Source organism: Balaenoptera physalus, assembly GCF_965194825.1.
Source record: "Balaenoptera physalus genome assembly, chromosome: 10".
NCBI lineage: Eukaryota > Metazoa > Chordata > Mammalia > Artiodactyla > Balaenopteridae > Balaenoptera > Balaenoptera physalus.
Genome location: NC_138889.1, coordinates 69,477,883 through 69,494,404, shown reverse-complemented (window position 1 = coordinate 69,494,404; position 16,522 = coordinate 69,477,883). Strand labels below are relative to the sequence as shown.

Here is a 16,522-nt window from a genome sequence, read left to right as displayed (position 1 = left end):
GTTTTGAGACATCTTTATGTATTCTAGATACTAGTCCTCTGTCAGATATGGGGTTTCCAAATATGTTCTCCCAGTCTGTAGCTTCTCTTACCTTCATCACATGGGCTTTCAAAGAGCAAATGTTTTTAAAATTTTGTTGAGATACAACTTGTCAATTTTTCCCTTTGTGGATTTTACTTTTTGGTATCAAGTCTAAGAATTCATTGCTTAACCCTTTTTCTAGAGGATTTTTTCCTGTGTTTTTTTCTTAAAAGTTTGTAACTTTACATTTTGTTTAAGTCTATGATCCATTTTGAGTTAATTTTTTTTACAAGCTGTGAGGTTTAAGAAAAGGTTCATTTTTGTATATATGAATTCCTAATGGTTTTAACATCATTTGTTTAAAAGACCATCCTTGCTGAATTGAATTGCACTGTGCAATTCTAAAAAAATCAGCTGGGCATGTTTATGTGGATCTAGTTCTGGGTTTTCTATTATGTTCCACTGATCCATTTGTCTATTCCTCCAATACCATACAGCCTTGATTACTGTAGCTATATAATAAATCTTGAGATCAAGTAGACTGATTTCTCCTACTTTATTCTTTTTCCAAAATTCCCTTAGCTATTCTAGCTATTTTTTTTAGAATGAGCTTGAAAAATCTTCTCAGATTTTGAAAGGAATTTCATTAAAATTATACAATTTGGGGGAGAATCCACATCTTTACCATGTGAATATTCCAATCAATGAGGACAGTATGTCTCTCCCTTTATTTAAATATTCTTTTCAGAATTTATAGTTTGCAGCACATAGGTCCAGTACATATTTTGTTAGATTTACACCTAAGGGTTTTTTTGCCCCACAACTATAAATGGTATTGTATTTCTAATTTCACTTTCCACATTTCTTTGCTAGTATTTTTGAAATACAATTTATTTTTGTATGTTTATCTTATATCCTGCTACCTATTAAACTCACTTATTAGTTCTAGGGTTTTGTTTTGGTAAATGTCTTCAGTTTTTCTATACAAAAAAATTATGTTGTTTAAAAAAGGTGGGGGAGCAGGTAGACTGGTTCAGGATGGCAGAGTAGAAGGACGTGTGCTCACTCCCTCTTGAGAGAGCACTGGAATCACAAATAACTGCTGGACATTCATTGACAGGAAGATACTGGAACTCACAAAAAAAGATACCCCACAAGCAAAGACAGAGGCGAACCTGCAATGAGACAGTAGTAAGGGCGCAATCATAATCAAATCATATCCCATAACCACGGGTGAGTGACTCACAAACTGGAGAACAATTATACCACAAAAGTCCACCCACTGGAATGAAGGTGCTGAGCCCCACATCAGGCATCCCAACCTGGGGGTCTGGCAATGGGAGGAGGAATTCCCAGAGAATAAGACTTTGAAGGCTAGGGGGATTTGATTGCAGGACTTCGACAAGACTGGGGGTAAAAGAGACTCCACACTTGGAGAGCACACACATAGTGTGCACATCAGGACCCGGGGGAAGGAACAGTGACCCCATAGGAGACTGAATCAGACCTACCTGCTAGTGTTGGAGGGTCTCCTGCAGAGGTAGGCGGGGTGGCTATGGCTCACTGCGGGGACAAGGACACTGGCAGAAGAAGTTCTGGGAAGTACTCCTTGGCATGAGTCCTCACGGAGTCCACCATTAGCCCCACCAAAGAGCCTGTAGGCTCCAGTGCTGGGTCACCTCAGGCCCAACAACCAACAGGGAGGGAACTCAGCCCCACCCATCAGCAGACAAGCAGATTAAAGTTTTACTGAGCTCTGCCCACCAGAACAACACCCAGCTATACCCACCAACAGACCCTCCCATCAGGAAGCTTGCACAAGCATCTTAGATAGCCTCATCAACCAGAGGGCAAACAACAGAAGCAAGAAGAACTGCAATCCTGCAGCCACTGGAATGAAAACCACATTCACAGATAGACAAGATGAAAAGGCAGAGGCTACGCACCAGATGAAAGAACAAGATAAAACCCCAGAAAAACAACTAAAAGAAGCGGAGATAGGCAACCTTCCAGAAAAAGAATTCAGAAAAATGATAGTGAAGATGATGCAGGACCATGGAAAAAGAATGTAGGCAAAGATCGAGAAGGTGCAAGAAATGGTTAACAAAGACGTAGAAGAATTAAAGAACAAACACCTAGAAGAATTAAAGAACAAACAAACAGAGATGAACAATACAAGAACTGAAATGAAAAATACACTACAAGGAATCAATAGCAGAATAACAGAGGCAGAAGAACGGATAAGTGACCTGGAAGACACAATGGTGGAATTCACTGCCGTGGAACAGAATAAAGAAAAAAGAATGAAAAGAAATGAAGAGAGCCTAAGAGACCCCTGGGACAACATTAAATGCAAAAACATCCGCATTATAGGGGTCCCAGAAGGAGAAGAGAGAGAGAAAGGACCCGAGAAAATATTTGAAGAGATTATAGTTGAAAACTTCCCTAACATGGGAAAGGAAACAGCCACCCAAGTCCAGGAAGCGCAGAGACTCCCATACAGGATAAACCCAAGGAGAAACACACGGAGACACACAGTAATCAAATTGGCAAAAATTAAACACAGAAAAATTATTGAAAGTAGCAAGGGAAAAACGACAAATAACATACAAGGGAACTCCCATAAGGTTAACAGCTGATTTCTCAGCAGAAACTCTACAAGCCAGAAGGGAGTGGCACAATATGTTTAAAGTGATGAAAGGGAAGAACCTACAACCAAGATTACTCTACCCAGCAAGGATCTCATTCAGATTTGACGGAGAAATCAAAAGCTTTACAGACAAGCAAAAGCTAAGAGAATTCAGCACCACCAAACTAGCTCTACAACAAATGCTAAAGGAACTTCTCTAAGTGGGAAACACAAGAGAAGAAAAGGACCTACAAACACAAACCCATAAAAATTAAGAAAATGGTCATAGGAACATACATATAGATAATTACCTTAAACGTGAATGGATTAAATGCCCCAACCAGAAGACATAGGCTCACTGAATGGATACAAAAACAAGACCCATATATATGCTGTCTACAAGAGACCCACTTCAGACCTAGGGACATATACAGACTGAAAGTGAGGGGATGGAAAAAAGATATTCTGTGCAAATGGAAATCAAAAGAAACCTGGAGTAGCAATCCTCATATATGATAAAATAGACTTTGAAATAAAGAATGTTACAAGAGACAAGGAAAGACACTACATAATGATCAAGAGATCAGTCCAAGAAGAAGATATAACAATTATAAATATATATGAACCCAATATAGCAGCACCTCAATACATAAGGCAACTGCTAACAGCTCTAAAAGAGGAAATCGACAGTAACACAATAATAGTGGGGGACTTTAACACCTCACTTACACCAACGGACAGATCATCCAGACAGAAAATTAATAAGGAAACACAAGTTTTAAATGACACAATAGACCAGATAGATTTGATATTTATAGGACATTCCATCCAATAACAGCAGCTTACACTTTCTTCTCAAGTGCACATGGAACATTCTCCAGGATAGATCACATCCTGGGTCACAAATCAAGCCTTGGTAAATTTAAGAAAATTGAACTCGGGCTTCTCTGGTGGTGCAGTGGTTAAGAATCCACCTGCCAATGCCGGGAACACAGGTTCGAGCCCTGGTCCGGGAAGATCCCACATGCCGCAGAGCATCTAAGCCCGTGTGCCACAACTACTGAGCCTGCGCTGTAGAGCCAACGAGCCACAACTACCGAGACTGCGTGCCACAGCTACTGAAGCTTGCATGCCTAGAGCCCATGCTCCGCAGCAAGAGAAGCAACTGCAGTGAGAGGCCTGCGCACTGCAACGAAGAGTAGCCCCCGCTCACTGCAAATAGAGAAAGCCCGTGCACAGCAACGAAGACCCAATGCAGCCAAAAATAAATAAATAATAAATAAATAAATAAAATTAAAAAAAAAGAAAATTGAAATCATACCAAGCATCTTTTCTGACCACTACGCTATAAGATTAGAAATCAATTACAGGGAAAAAAACGTTAAAAACACAAACACACGGAGGCTAAACAATACGTTTCTAAATAACCAAGAAATCACTGAAGACATCAAAGAGGAAATCAAAAAATACCTAGAGACAAATGACAATGAAAACACGATGATCCAAAATCTATGGGTTGCAGCAAAAGCAGTTCTAAGAGGGAATTTCAGAGCAATATAATCCTACCTCAAGAAACAAGAAAAATCTCAAATAAACAATCTAACCTTACACCTAATCGAAGTAGAGAAAGAAGAACAAACAAAACCCAAAGTCAGTAGAAGGAAAGAAATCATAAAGATCAGAGCAGAAATAAATGAAATAGAAACCAAAAAATCAATAGCAAAGATCAATAAAACTAAAAGCTGGTAATTTGAGAAGATAAAATTGATAAACCTTTAGCCACACTCATCAAGAAAAGGAGGGAGAGGACTGAAATCAATAAAATTAGAAATGAGAAAGGGGAAGTTACAACAGACACCGCAGAAATACAAAGCATCCTAAGAGACTACTATAAGCAACTCTATGCCAATAAAATGGACAAATTCTTAGAAAGGTGTAACTTTCCAAGAAAGAACCAGGAAGCAACAAAAATATGAACAGACCAATCACAAGGAATTAAATTGACACTGTGATTAAAAATCTTCCAACAAACAAAAGTCCAGGACCAGATGGCTTCACGGGTGAATTCTATCAAACATTTAGAGAAGAGCTAACACCCATCCTTCTCAAACTCTTCCAAAATATCACAGAGGAAGAAACACTCCCAGACTCATTCTATGAGGCCACCATCACCATGATACCAAAACCAGACAAAGATACTACAAAAAAAGAAAATTACAGACCAATATCACTGATGAATATAGATGCAAAAATCCTCAACAAAATACTAGCAAACAGAATCCAACAGCACATTAAAAGGATCATACACCATGATCAAGTGGGATTTATCCCAGGGATGCAAGGATTCTTCAGTATATACAAATCAATCAATGTGATACACCATATGAACAAATAGAAGAATAAAAACCAGATGATCATCTCAATAGATGCAGAAAAAGCTTTTGAAAAAATTCAACACCCATTTATGATAAAAACTCTCCAGAAAGTGGGCATAGAGGGAACCTACCTCAACATCATAAAGGCCATATATGACAAACCCACAGCAAACATCATTCTCAATGGTGAGAAACTGAAAGCATTTCCTCTAAGATCAGGAACAAAATAAGGATGTCCACTCTCACCATTATTATTCAACATAGCTTTAGAAGTCCTAGCCACGGCAATCAGGGAAGAAAAAGAAATAAAAGGAATACAAATTGGAAAAGAAGAAGTAAAACTGTCACTGTTTGCAGATGACATGATACTATATATAGAAAATCCTAAAGATGCCACTGGAAAACTACCAGAACTAATCAATGAATATGGTAAGGTTGCAGGATACAAAATTAATGCACAGAAATCGCTGGCATTCCTATACACCAACAATGAAAAATCAGAAAGAGAAATAAAGGAAACAATCCCACGTACCACTGTAACAAAAAGAATAAAATACCTAGGAATAAACCTACCAAGGGAGGTAAAAGCCCTGTACTCAGAAAACTATAAGACGCTGATGAAAGAAATCAAAGATGACACAAACAGATGGAGAGATATACCATGTTCTTGGATTGGAAGAATCAATACTGTCAAAATGACTATACTACCCAAAGCAATCTACAGATTCAATGCAATCCCTATCAAATTACCAATGGCATTTTTTACAGAACTAGAACAAAAAATCTTAAAGTTTGTATGAAGACACAATAGACCCCGAAAAGCAATCTTGAGGGAAAAAAAACAGAGCTGGAGGAATCAGACTCCCTGACCTCAGACTATACTACAAAGCTACAGAAATCAAGACAATATGGTACTGGCACAAAACCAGAAATATAGATCAATGGAACAGGCTAGAACGCCCAGAGATAAACCCACACAACTATGGTCAACTAATCTACGACAAAGGAGGCAAGGATATACAATGGAAAAAACACAGTGTCTTCAGTAAGTGGTGCTGGGAAAACTGGACAGCTTCATGTAAAGGAATGAAATTAGAACACTCCCTGACACCATACACAAAAATAAACTCAAAATAGATTAAAGACCTAAATGTAAGACTGGATACTATAAAACTCTTAGAGGAAAACATAGGAAGAACACTCTTTGACGTAAATCACAGCAAGATCTTTTTTGACCCATCTCCTAGAATAATGGAAGCAAAAACAAAAATAAACAAATGGGACCTAATGAAACTTAAAAGTTTTTGCACAGCAAAGGAAACTATAAACAAGATGAAAAGACAACCCTCAGAATGGGAGAAAATATTTGCAAATGAATCAATGGACAAAGGATTAACCTCCAAAATATATAAATAGCTCATGTAGCTCAATATCAAAAAAACAAACCACCCAATCCAAAAATGGGCAGAAGACCTAAGTAGACATTTCTCCAAAGAAGACATACAGATGGCCACAAGGCACATGAAAAGCTCCTCAACATCACTAATTATTAGAGAAATGCACATCAAAACTACAATGAGTTATCACCTCACACTAGTTAGAATGGGCATCATCAGAAAATCTGCAAACAACAAATGCTGGAGAGGGTGTGGAGAAAAGGGCACCCTCTTGCACAGTTGGTGGGAATGTAAATTGATACAGCCACTGTGAAGAACAGTAGGGAGGTTCCTTAAAAAACTAAAAATAGAATTACCAAATGATGCAGCAATCCCACTACTGGGCATATACCCAGAGAAAACCATAATTCAAAAAGACACATGCACCCCAATGTTCAATAGCCAGGTCATGGAAGCAACCTAAATGCCCATCGACAGACAAATGGATAAAGAAGATGTGGTATGTATATACAATGGAATATTACTCACCCATAAAAAGGAATGAAATTGGGTCATTTGTAGAGACTGTCATACAGACTGAAGTAAATCAAAAAGAGAAAAACAAATATCGTATATGAATGCATATATGTGGAATCTAGAAAAATGGTACAGATGAACCGGTTTGCAAGGCAGAAATAGAGGCACAGATGTAGAGAACAAACGTATGGACACCAAGGGGGTAAAGCAGGCTCGGGGGGATGGTGGTGGTGATGGTGGGATGAACTGGGAGATTGGGATTGAGCTATATACTCTCAATATATATAAAATAGATAACTGATAACAACCTGCTGTATAAAAAGTAAATCAATAAAATAAAATTCAAAAATAAAAATAAAAATAAATAAAAAGGAGGGGAAACAATTTTATTTCTTCCTTTCATTGGTATGCCTTTTATTTCCTCTTCTTGCCTTACTGTACTGGCTATGACTTCCAGTACTGAACTGAGTAAGAGTGACAGCAGACATCCTTGCCTAGATAACCTTGATGTTTTAGGGAGAAAACATTCTGTCTTTCACCATGAAATACGATGGTAGCTCTAGGTTTCTGAATATGTTCTTTACCAGGTTGAGAAAATTATCCTCTATTACTAGTTTTTAGAGAGTTTTTTTTTATCATAAGCGGATATTGAGGTTTGTCAAGTACTTTTTCTAAATCAATTGATATGATCATGTGAATTTTCTTCTTTTCTGTTAATATGGTAGATTACAGTCATTGATTTTTTACATACTGACAGGCTTGAATCCCTGGAATGAACTCTACTTCGGCATGGTATATAATTCTCCTTATATATTGTTTAATTCTATTTGCTAATAATTTGACAAGGATTTTCCCATCTATATGCATTAAGAATACTGGCTTGCCAGAGATAAACCCATGCATATATGGTCACCTTATCTTTGACAAAGGAGGCAAGAATATACAATGGAGAAAAGACAGCCTCTTCAATAAGTGGTGCTGGGAAAACTGGATAGCTACATGTAAAAGAACGAAATTAGAACACTTCCTAACACCATACAAAAAAACCCTCAAAATGGATTAAAGACCTAAATGTAAAGGCAAGACACTATAAAACTCTTAGAGGAAAATATAGGCAGAATGCTCTATGACATAAATCACAGCAAGACCCATTTTGACCCACCACCTAGAGAAATGGAAATAAAATTAAAAATAAACAAATGGGAGCTAATGAAACTTAAAACCTTTTGCACAGCAAAGGAAACCATAAACAAGACGAAAAGACAACCCTCAGAATGGGAGAAAATACTTCCAAACGAAGCAACTGACAAAGGATTATCCTCTGAAATATAAAAGAAGCTTATACAGCTCAATATCAGAAAAACAAACAACCCAATCCAAAACTGGGCAGAAGACATGAATAGACATTTCTCCTAAGTAGACATATAGATTGCCAACAAGCAAATGAGAGGATGCTCAACATCACTAATCATTAGAGAAATGCAAATCAAAACCACAACGAGGTATCACCTCACACCGGTCAGAATGGCCATCATCAAAAAATACAGAAACAATAATGCTGGAGAGGGTGTGGAGAAAAGGGAACCCTCTTGCACTGTTGGTGGGAATGTAAATTGATATAGCCACTATGGAGAACAGTATGGAGGTTCCTTAAAAACCTAAAAATAGAACTACCATACGACCCAGCAATCCCACTACTGGGCATATACCCTGAGAAAACCATAATTCAAAAAGAGTCATGTACCACAGTGTTCATTGCAGCACTATTTACAATAACCAGGACATGGAAGCAACCTAAGTGTCCATCGACAGATGAATGGATAAAGAAGATGTGGCACATATATACAATGGAATATTACTCAGCCATAAAAAGAAACGAAATTGAGTTATTTTTAGTGAGGTGGATGGACCTAGAGTCTGTCATTCAGAGTGAAGTAAGTCAGAAAGAGAAAAACAAATATCATATGCTAACATATATATGGAATCTAAAAAAAGAAAAAAAGTTCTGAAGAATCTAGGGGCAGGACAGGAATAAAGACACAGACGTACAGAATGGGCTTGAGGACATGGGTAGGGGGAAGGGTAAGCTGGGACAAAGTGAACGAGTGGCACTGACATATATACACTACCAAATGTAAAACAGATGGCTAGTGGGAAGCAGCCGCATAGCACAGGGAGATCAGCTCCGTGCTGTGACCACCTAGAGGGGTGGGATAGGGAGGGTGGGAGGGAGATGCAAGAGGGAGGGGATATGAGGATATATGTATACATATAGATGATTCACTTTGTTGTACAGCAAAAACTAACACAATATTGTAAATCAATTATACTCCAATAAAGATATAGGTGTGTGTGTGTGTGTGTGTGTGTGTGTGTGTGTGTGTGTGTATTATAAAGAATAGTGGCTTGGTCATAGTTTTTTGGTGTTTTGTTTTGTTTTTTGTTGTTGTTACTGTTGTAGTTTTAACTGTCTTTGTCTGGTTTAGTATGAGGATAAGACTAGCTTCATAAAATACACTGAGAAGGGTTCTTTCCTTTCTGTTTTTTGGAAGGGGTTGTGTAGAACTGGTGTTCACTGTGCTAAAATGTCTGGTACAAGTCTCCAGTGAAACCATTCCAACTTACAGATTTTCTTTCTAAGAGATTTTAAATTATGAATTTAACATCTTAACAGTTATAGGGCTATTCAAGTCATATTAGATGAGTTGTACTTTGTGCTTTTCAAGGCATTGGCTCATTTCATCTAAGTTATCAAATTTATGTTTGCAGAGTTGTCCCTTACTATCGTTTTGATATCTACAAGGTTTGTAGTGGTACTAATTTCATTCTTAATACTGGAAAATTTTTTCTTATCTTTTTTCCCCTTCTGTCAGTCTTGCTACATGTTTGTCAATCAGATTGGTTTTCAAATAACAGCTCTCATTTATTAATTTTCTGTTTTCAATTTCACTGATTTCTGTCCTTTTCTTTATTATGTCCTTCCTTCTGCTGGCTTTGGGTTTCTTTTGCTCTTTTTCCAGGTTAGGTGGAAGCTTAGATTATTGATTCAAAACAATTCCTCTTTTTTCTAATGTAAGAATTCTTGCTAAAGGGCAGCATTTAATGTTCTAAGTTTCCCTATCAGTAGTATTGCTTCAGCTGTGTCTCAAAATTTCTGACATGTTATATTTTCATTTCCATTCAGTTCAAAGTATTTTTAAAAACATTTCCCTTGAGACTTTCTCTTTGACTCATGGATTTAAGTGTGTTGTTTATTTTTCAAATGTTTGGTGATTTTCCACTTATCTTTCTGTTATTGATTTCCAATTTGATTCCAGCGTGGCTGAAAAACATATACTCTATGATTTTAATTCTTTTAAATTGAGGTTTGTGTTATGGCCCAGGATATGGTCTACCCTAGTATGTAGTCCACAGGCACTTGAATGTTATACTCTGCTGTTGTTGAGCGGACCATTTTATAAATGTCTGTTAGATCTTGTTGGTTGATGGTATTGTTAAGTTCCATATCTTTGCTAATTTTCTGTCTAGAGATTCTACCTATCAATTATTGAGAAGGGCACTGAAGTCTCCAACTATAATTGCAGATTTGTCAATTTCTCCTTTCAGGTAGGACAGCTTTCACCTCATGTATTTTGCAGCTCTGTTACTTGGTACATACACATTTAGGATTGCTGTCTTCTTGATGGATTGACCTTTTTATCATTAGATAATGCCCTTCTCTGTCTCTAGTAATTTTGCTTCAAAGTCTACTTTACCTGATATTAATATAGCCATTCCTCATTTATCTTGATTAATGTTTACATGGTATATCATTTTCAATCCTTTTACTATCAACCTGCCTATACCAATATACTGTAGGGAGTTTTTGTAGCTAGCATACTGTTGGGTCACTTTTTTTTAATCTAATATGCTGATCTCTGCCTTTTACTTGGTATAGTTAGACCATTTACATGTAACTAAGTATGCTATTTAAAATTTTTGGTTTGTTTTATTTTTTCTGCCTTCCTGTGGATGACCGAAAAAATTTTTTCTAATTTTACTTTGATTTATCTATAGTGCTTTTGAGTTTATCTCTTCTTCAGTGGTTGCTCTGGGTATTACATTACATACACAAAACTTATCTGTCTGTTGGTCCCATCCTTTTACCAGTTCAAGTGAAGTATAGAAAGCTTACCTCTATGTCTTTTTACCTTCTCCCATTTATAATATAATTGTCTTAAATAGTTCCTCTACATACATTTAGAACCACATCAAACAGTGTTACAATTTTGGTTCAACTATCAAACATAATTTAGAAAACTCAGGAGGACAAGGAAAGCCCACTGTATTTACCCAAATTTTTGCTTACCATGTTCTTTCTTCATTCCTAATGTTCCAATATACCTTCCTTTTATCATTTCCTTTCTATTTAGAGAAATTTCTTTAGCCATTTTTTTAAGGTAGGTCTCCTAGTGACAAGTTCTCCTAGTGTTCCCTCATCTAAGAATGTCTTGATTTTCCCTTCATTCCTGAATATTTTCACTGGGTATAAAACTCTAGTTGACAGGTCTTTTCTTTCAACACTTCAAAAATATGCCACTGCCTTCAGGCCTCCATAGTTTCTGATGAAAAATCTGCTTCTGAGAAATCAGAGTGCTTTTCTCCTGTAGAAAGAGTACCTTTTCTCACTCACTGCTTTCAAGATATTTTCTTTGTCTTTAGTTTTCAGAAGTTTAGCTATAATTGAACTTGACATAGAGTTCTTTTGGCTTATCTTGTTTGTGGTCTGCTCAGTTTCTTGGACCTGTGGCTTTATGCCTTTTGCCAAATTTGGGAAGTCTTCAGTCATTATTTCTTCATTTTTCTAGCCCTGCCTTCTTTTTCCTTTCCTTCCAGGACTCCAGTGACACAAATGTTAGACCTTTTGTTATAGTCCCATGGGTCCCTGAGGATCTTTATCCCCTCTCCAGTCTATTTTCTCTGTTATTTAGATGGGGTAACTTCTATTGTTCTATCTTCAAGTTCACTGATTATACACTGTCTCTTCCATTCAGCTGTTGAGCCTATCCACTAACTTTTTGAGTTTGGTTCTTGCATTTCTCAGTTCTAAATTCCCATTTCATTTTTCTTTATACCTGCTATTTCTTCCCCAGGACTCTCTATTTTCTCATTTGTTTCAAGTGGGTTTAGGAACTCTCACTTAAGTATTTCTATGATGCCTGCTTTAAAATATTTGTCAGATAATTCTGACATCTGTTATTTTGGTGTTTTTGTCTATTGATTCTCTTCTTTCATTGAAAATTAAATTTTCCTGGTTCTCAGAATATAGAATGATTTTTTTTTAATTGAAATCTGAACATGTGGGGTATTATGATATTCTGGACCCTATTTTAAATCTTCCAGTTTAGCTGGCTTCCTCTGACACTGTTCCAGCTGGGGAAAAGGTTCCTGCCCAATTACTGCCAGGTGGGAGTAGAAGTCCAATTTCACTTGGCCAATGTTGAAACTGGTGGTGGGGAGGGGTTGCTCACTACTGCTGGCAAGGGTAGGGATTCTGGCTACTCAGTAGGCCTCCGCTGACACCACCTGGGCTGTGAGAGGCAGGAGTATCTCATTACTGCTCCCTTTGTGGCCTCCACCAACACCACAGGTAGGAGAGGGAGAGCCTCCTTACTCCTGGGAAGCGGTGAAAGTCCTGACTCCCACCTAGGCCTCCTCTAACATTATTCCAGTGGGAAGGAAAAGGAGCACCTCCTTACTGTTTAGGTGGGAGTGTAAGGCCAGGCTCCCCACATGGTGTCTAATGACAGTTAACCAGGGCAAAGGGAGAATGGCAGTGGGGAGGTTCAGTACTGTCGAGCAGGGAAGAAACTCCTGCCTCCCTACTCAATCTTCTCTGAAATCACCCCAGCAGGGGGTTGGACAGCCTTGTTACAACTTCATAAGGGTGGAAGTCTAGGCTCCCTACTCAGCCTTGGCTGGCATGGGTTAGGGTTGGGGCCACAGTCTTTCTGCAGTGTTTGGCTAGAGCATAGCAGTTACTGGCTACCTTTTCTGTCTTTCCCAGTCTTTTGGGTGGAGAGAGCAGGCTTATTAGTCTGTGCTGGTTGCTATTTCCAGCCTGCCATCATCTTCAAGCTTGGGATATATTAGGCAAAAAGAAAACCCAGGGAACTCACCCCATGTCATTCCTTGAATCCTGAGGTCCCTAGTCTTTATGCCTTTTCTCCACCTTTCAGTCTTCTTATGTTTATTTTATATATAATGTTCAAGATTTTCAGTTGTTTTAGCGGGAGGAATAGGGCAATGTACATCTACTCCATCATCCTGAAAGCAGAAGTCCCCACTTTTTAAACTGGTTCCCACTATGTCCAACCACACAAATTCCTGGAAAAATGAGGATACAGTCTGTGGAAGAGAGTTTTCTTTATGTGATGCTTACATATTTGGACAAATTTGGACTACTCTACCATCCAAATGAATTATGTGGTTAAGCCAGGCATATAAGAATGTCCAAATTACCTGTTAAATCAGGGTAGCACTTATGATATAAACTTGTGTACACTAAATACTTGGAACACTTATGATTTCGTAAATACTTATGAATTTAACCATTTTCTATTCAAAACTTTAAAATGATTGTTAAATTGTGTTTACTTAGGGAACAAGTACATAATCTGATCTTTCCAAGGACACTATATGGAACTATACAGCTAAATCCAATTTCAGACTTTTGAACTATACAGCTAAATCCAATTTCAGACATTTTGTCATAATAAACAGATACTTAAATGTACTTACCCCAAAAGAAAATAAAACTACCCTAAAATAAATGGTCTAGAACAGTGCCTGCCACAGAACAAGCAACTCAATAAATACATGACAAAGGGTATCTATAACAAGATAGTGTTTAAAAGTTACTATTAAAAAAATTTTTAAATAAATAAAATTTACTATTAAGTAGAAAAGCTTCCCTAGTTAATGTCAAACATATGAGGCTATATCATTTTTGTTTAATTTATGAAATGTTTTCATAATTAACCAATAAAAATTATATTTCCAATTTTTATGTATCATTAGAATGTATTTAGGAGTATCTTCTTATAATAAGACATTCTCAAATATGCTTGGCAATGAGCAGATTCAAGGTTTCTTTGATTATAAAGTTCAGAGAGATTGGTTTTATGCAGACAGCTCTAATCAGTGAAAATAAAAGGTTGTAATTACCTAATAAATCACTGAGAATCAAGTTTTTTAAAAGATTAATACAATCTTTCAGCTGATATTAATTTTTCAACATTAATAACAAACTATGTAAAACAACAGGAAATTATAACATATATTTTAGTATTCTCACTCCCCTCCAAGGTCCCAAGGATATAAATGTTAATGTAACAAAGTAGAGACTTCCTTAAATCACCTTAATCTAATGCAGAGCTTCACAAAATATGTTCCTTAGAATCCTAGTGTCTCTTGAAATACTGACATGTCCCACAGAGAAAAGATAAGGTTGGTTAAACCCAGTTAAACAAATTTCTCTACTATAGGAACACTCAGGGCATTTAAAATTAAACATGCACTGTAAACTTCCCAAAGAGAATTACAGTTACACAGTTTCCCAAATTTATTTAATCAGAAGCCTTCTCCCAAACAACTATTAAATCCCATTGGAGACTAGTGTTGAACAGAACTCAATCTGAGAGACAGAATGGCAGAAGAACCCTTTTCACTACTTGGCCAGGTAGAATGAAGACCAGAAATTTAACAAATATTGTAGTTATAATAACTAAGAAATGATTCAACAAAGAAAATATTAGGATGAAAAGCTTTTTAAAAAACTATACACGATTCCTAGCACTTATTAAAAAACTAGTCTGCTATCAATCACGCTGAAAAATAACCATGAAAGTTGATTACAGATGTTATAATGATAGATTAACTAAGCGGCAACTCCATTCTAATTTAATCTTAAATATTATTCTCAAGTTTACTTAAACATGGAGATAAAACAACTCCAGAAATTGGATGTTTCAGATGAAGTTAAAAAAAAACAACTTTCATTTTTAACAGAACTTCACACTTAATTATCTGAAATTAAACGCCAGGTGTTAACCTCATTGAACACACATAACTATAGTATTGTGGCTCACTAAACAATATATAATAAGCAGAACATATAACCATCAATGTTGTATGTGTACGTAAGTACATGTGTGTATATATGTGTGTATGTATTCAAGTATGTTTATGTGTATATGTATACACAGCCAATAAGGCAAACATACCAGAGACCCTTAATAAAAGTAGAAAAATAAATTTTAAAAAAGTTTAACTCAAATTAAGGCCAAATATTATAATAGTTTGAATGAGATTTTATAATGTTTCTTTTAACTAGATATTTACAATCCACATTTATACCAAATTCTTTTTAAAACACATAGAACTAACAAAATACACAATGGCAAGCAGTGATATAACACTAAATTTAGATGCTATATGATGATTTCTGCAGTTTAACAAGTGTAGGTTATAAATTTGAATTCAGAAAATAAAGGGAAACACTTACCTCTAACTAAAGTTCTCTGAAGGTAGTATCCTCCTTAGAACCCCTATCTTGGGTAGTTTCACCTGCTGTAATTTCCCTCAAGAGATTCCAGCAAAGTCTAGGAAGGTTTAGGTTCCCTTCTGCAAGCCCTATTAGCGCATGTGTGTTATAAACCTGCTCACATACTGCTTCATAGCTGTAACTTCCAATTCCCACTGAATAATCTCCACCACCACCACCATCGTCATCCATGTATCAGTGTAGGAGAGAATTTGGAGAATTTCATTTAGAAATGTGACTTTCTTCACTTCTCCAAAAATATCCTCCAAATCATTCCACTGCTATGTCTATAATGTACTGAAGAGAGTGGTGACGATTCAGCAGGTGAATAAATTACAACATATAGATTTAGCTATGCAATTATATTTGCTGAACTCAAATATTAGATTCCAACATAACACAAATAAAACGAGCTTTCTCAACATTCAATAAATATGTAAAAAAAAGGAAAACTAAACTGAACATATATGTGAAAAATCTTACATAAAAAATACTTTCATAAATAAAGTAGAAAAAATAGTGTACATCACTTGGGACTACTATTTCCCTAGTATATTTTGTTAAAGAAATGCCAATATTTTAAAATGAGCTAGGAGATAAGTCACTGAAAGACATATGTTAATGATTTTTCAGTATGTCACTTCTACCTTAAACTGTCAAAATAAATAAAGTGAAAACAAAACAAAAATGAAAAATAAAACTAGCCACTCAAAGCAATGCCAATCTCATATACCCAGAGTGGCAGTTTACAAAGGGTACTATTAAGCACTTAACAAAATTTTTCAAATCTATTCAGGAAGCTGACTGAAAAACAGTGGAGCAAAGGAGGCCTGATCTTCCACTCTCCAGAAAAGGTCTTTTACTTTGGATTCCCACTGACTGATTCCATAACTTCTTGCTGATTATTTCCTGTAAGTCGTATAAAAATAGGAGAAAAAAAAGAAAGGGCATCAATTGTCCTAGAGGCCAGACTACTAAACCATACTTGTAGCACTATTTT

At 36.5% G+C, this 16,522-nt stretch overlaps 1 protein-coding gene across 6 annotated transcripts in view; it reads right to left on the bottom strand.

The window, feature by feature from the left end:
- The window catches only part of USP47 (ubiquitin specific peptidase 47), a 126,062-nt gene that overhangs the window by 41,201 nt on the left and 68,339 nt on the right, over positions 1 to 16,522 (bottom strand). The window lies entirely within an intron of this gene.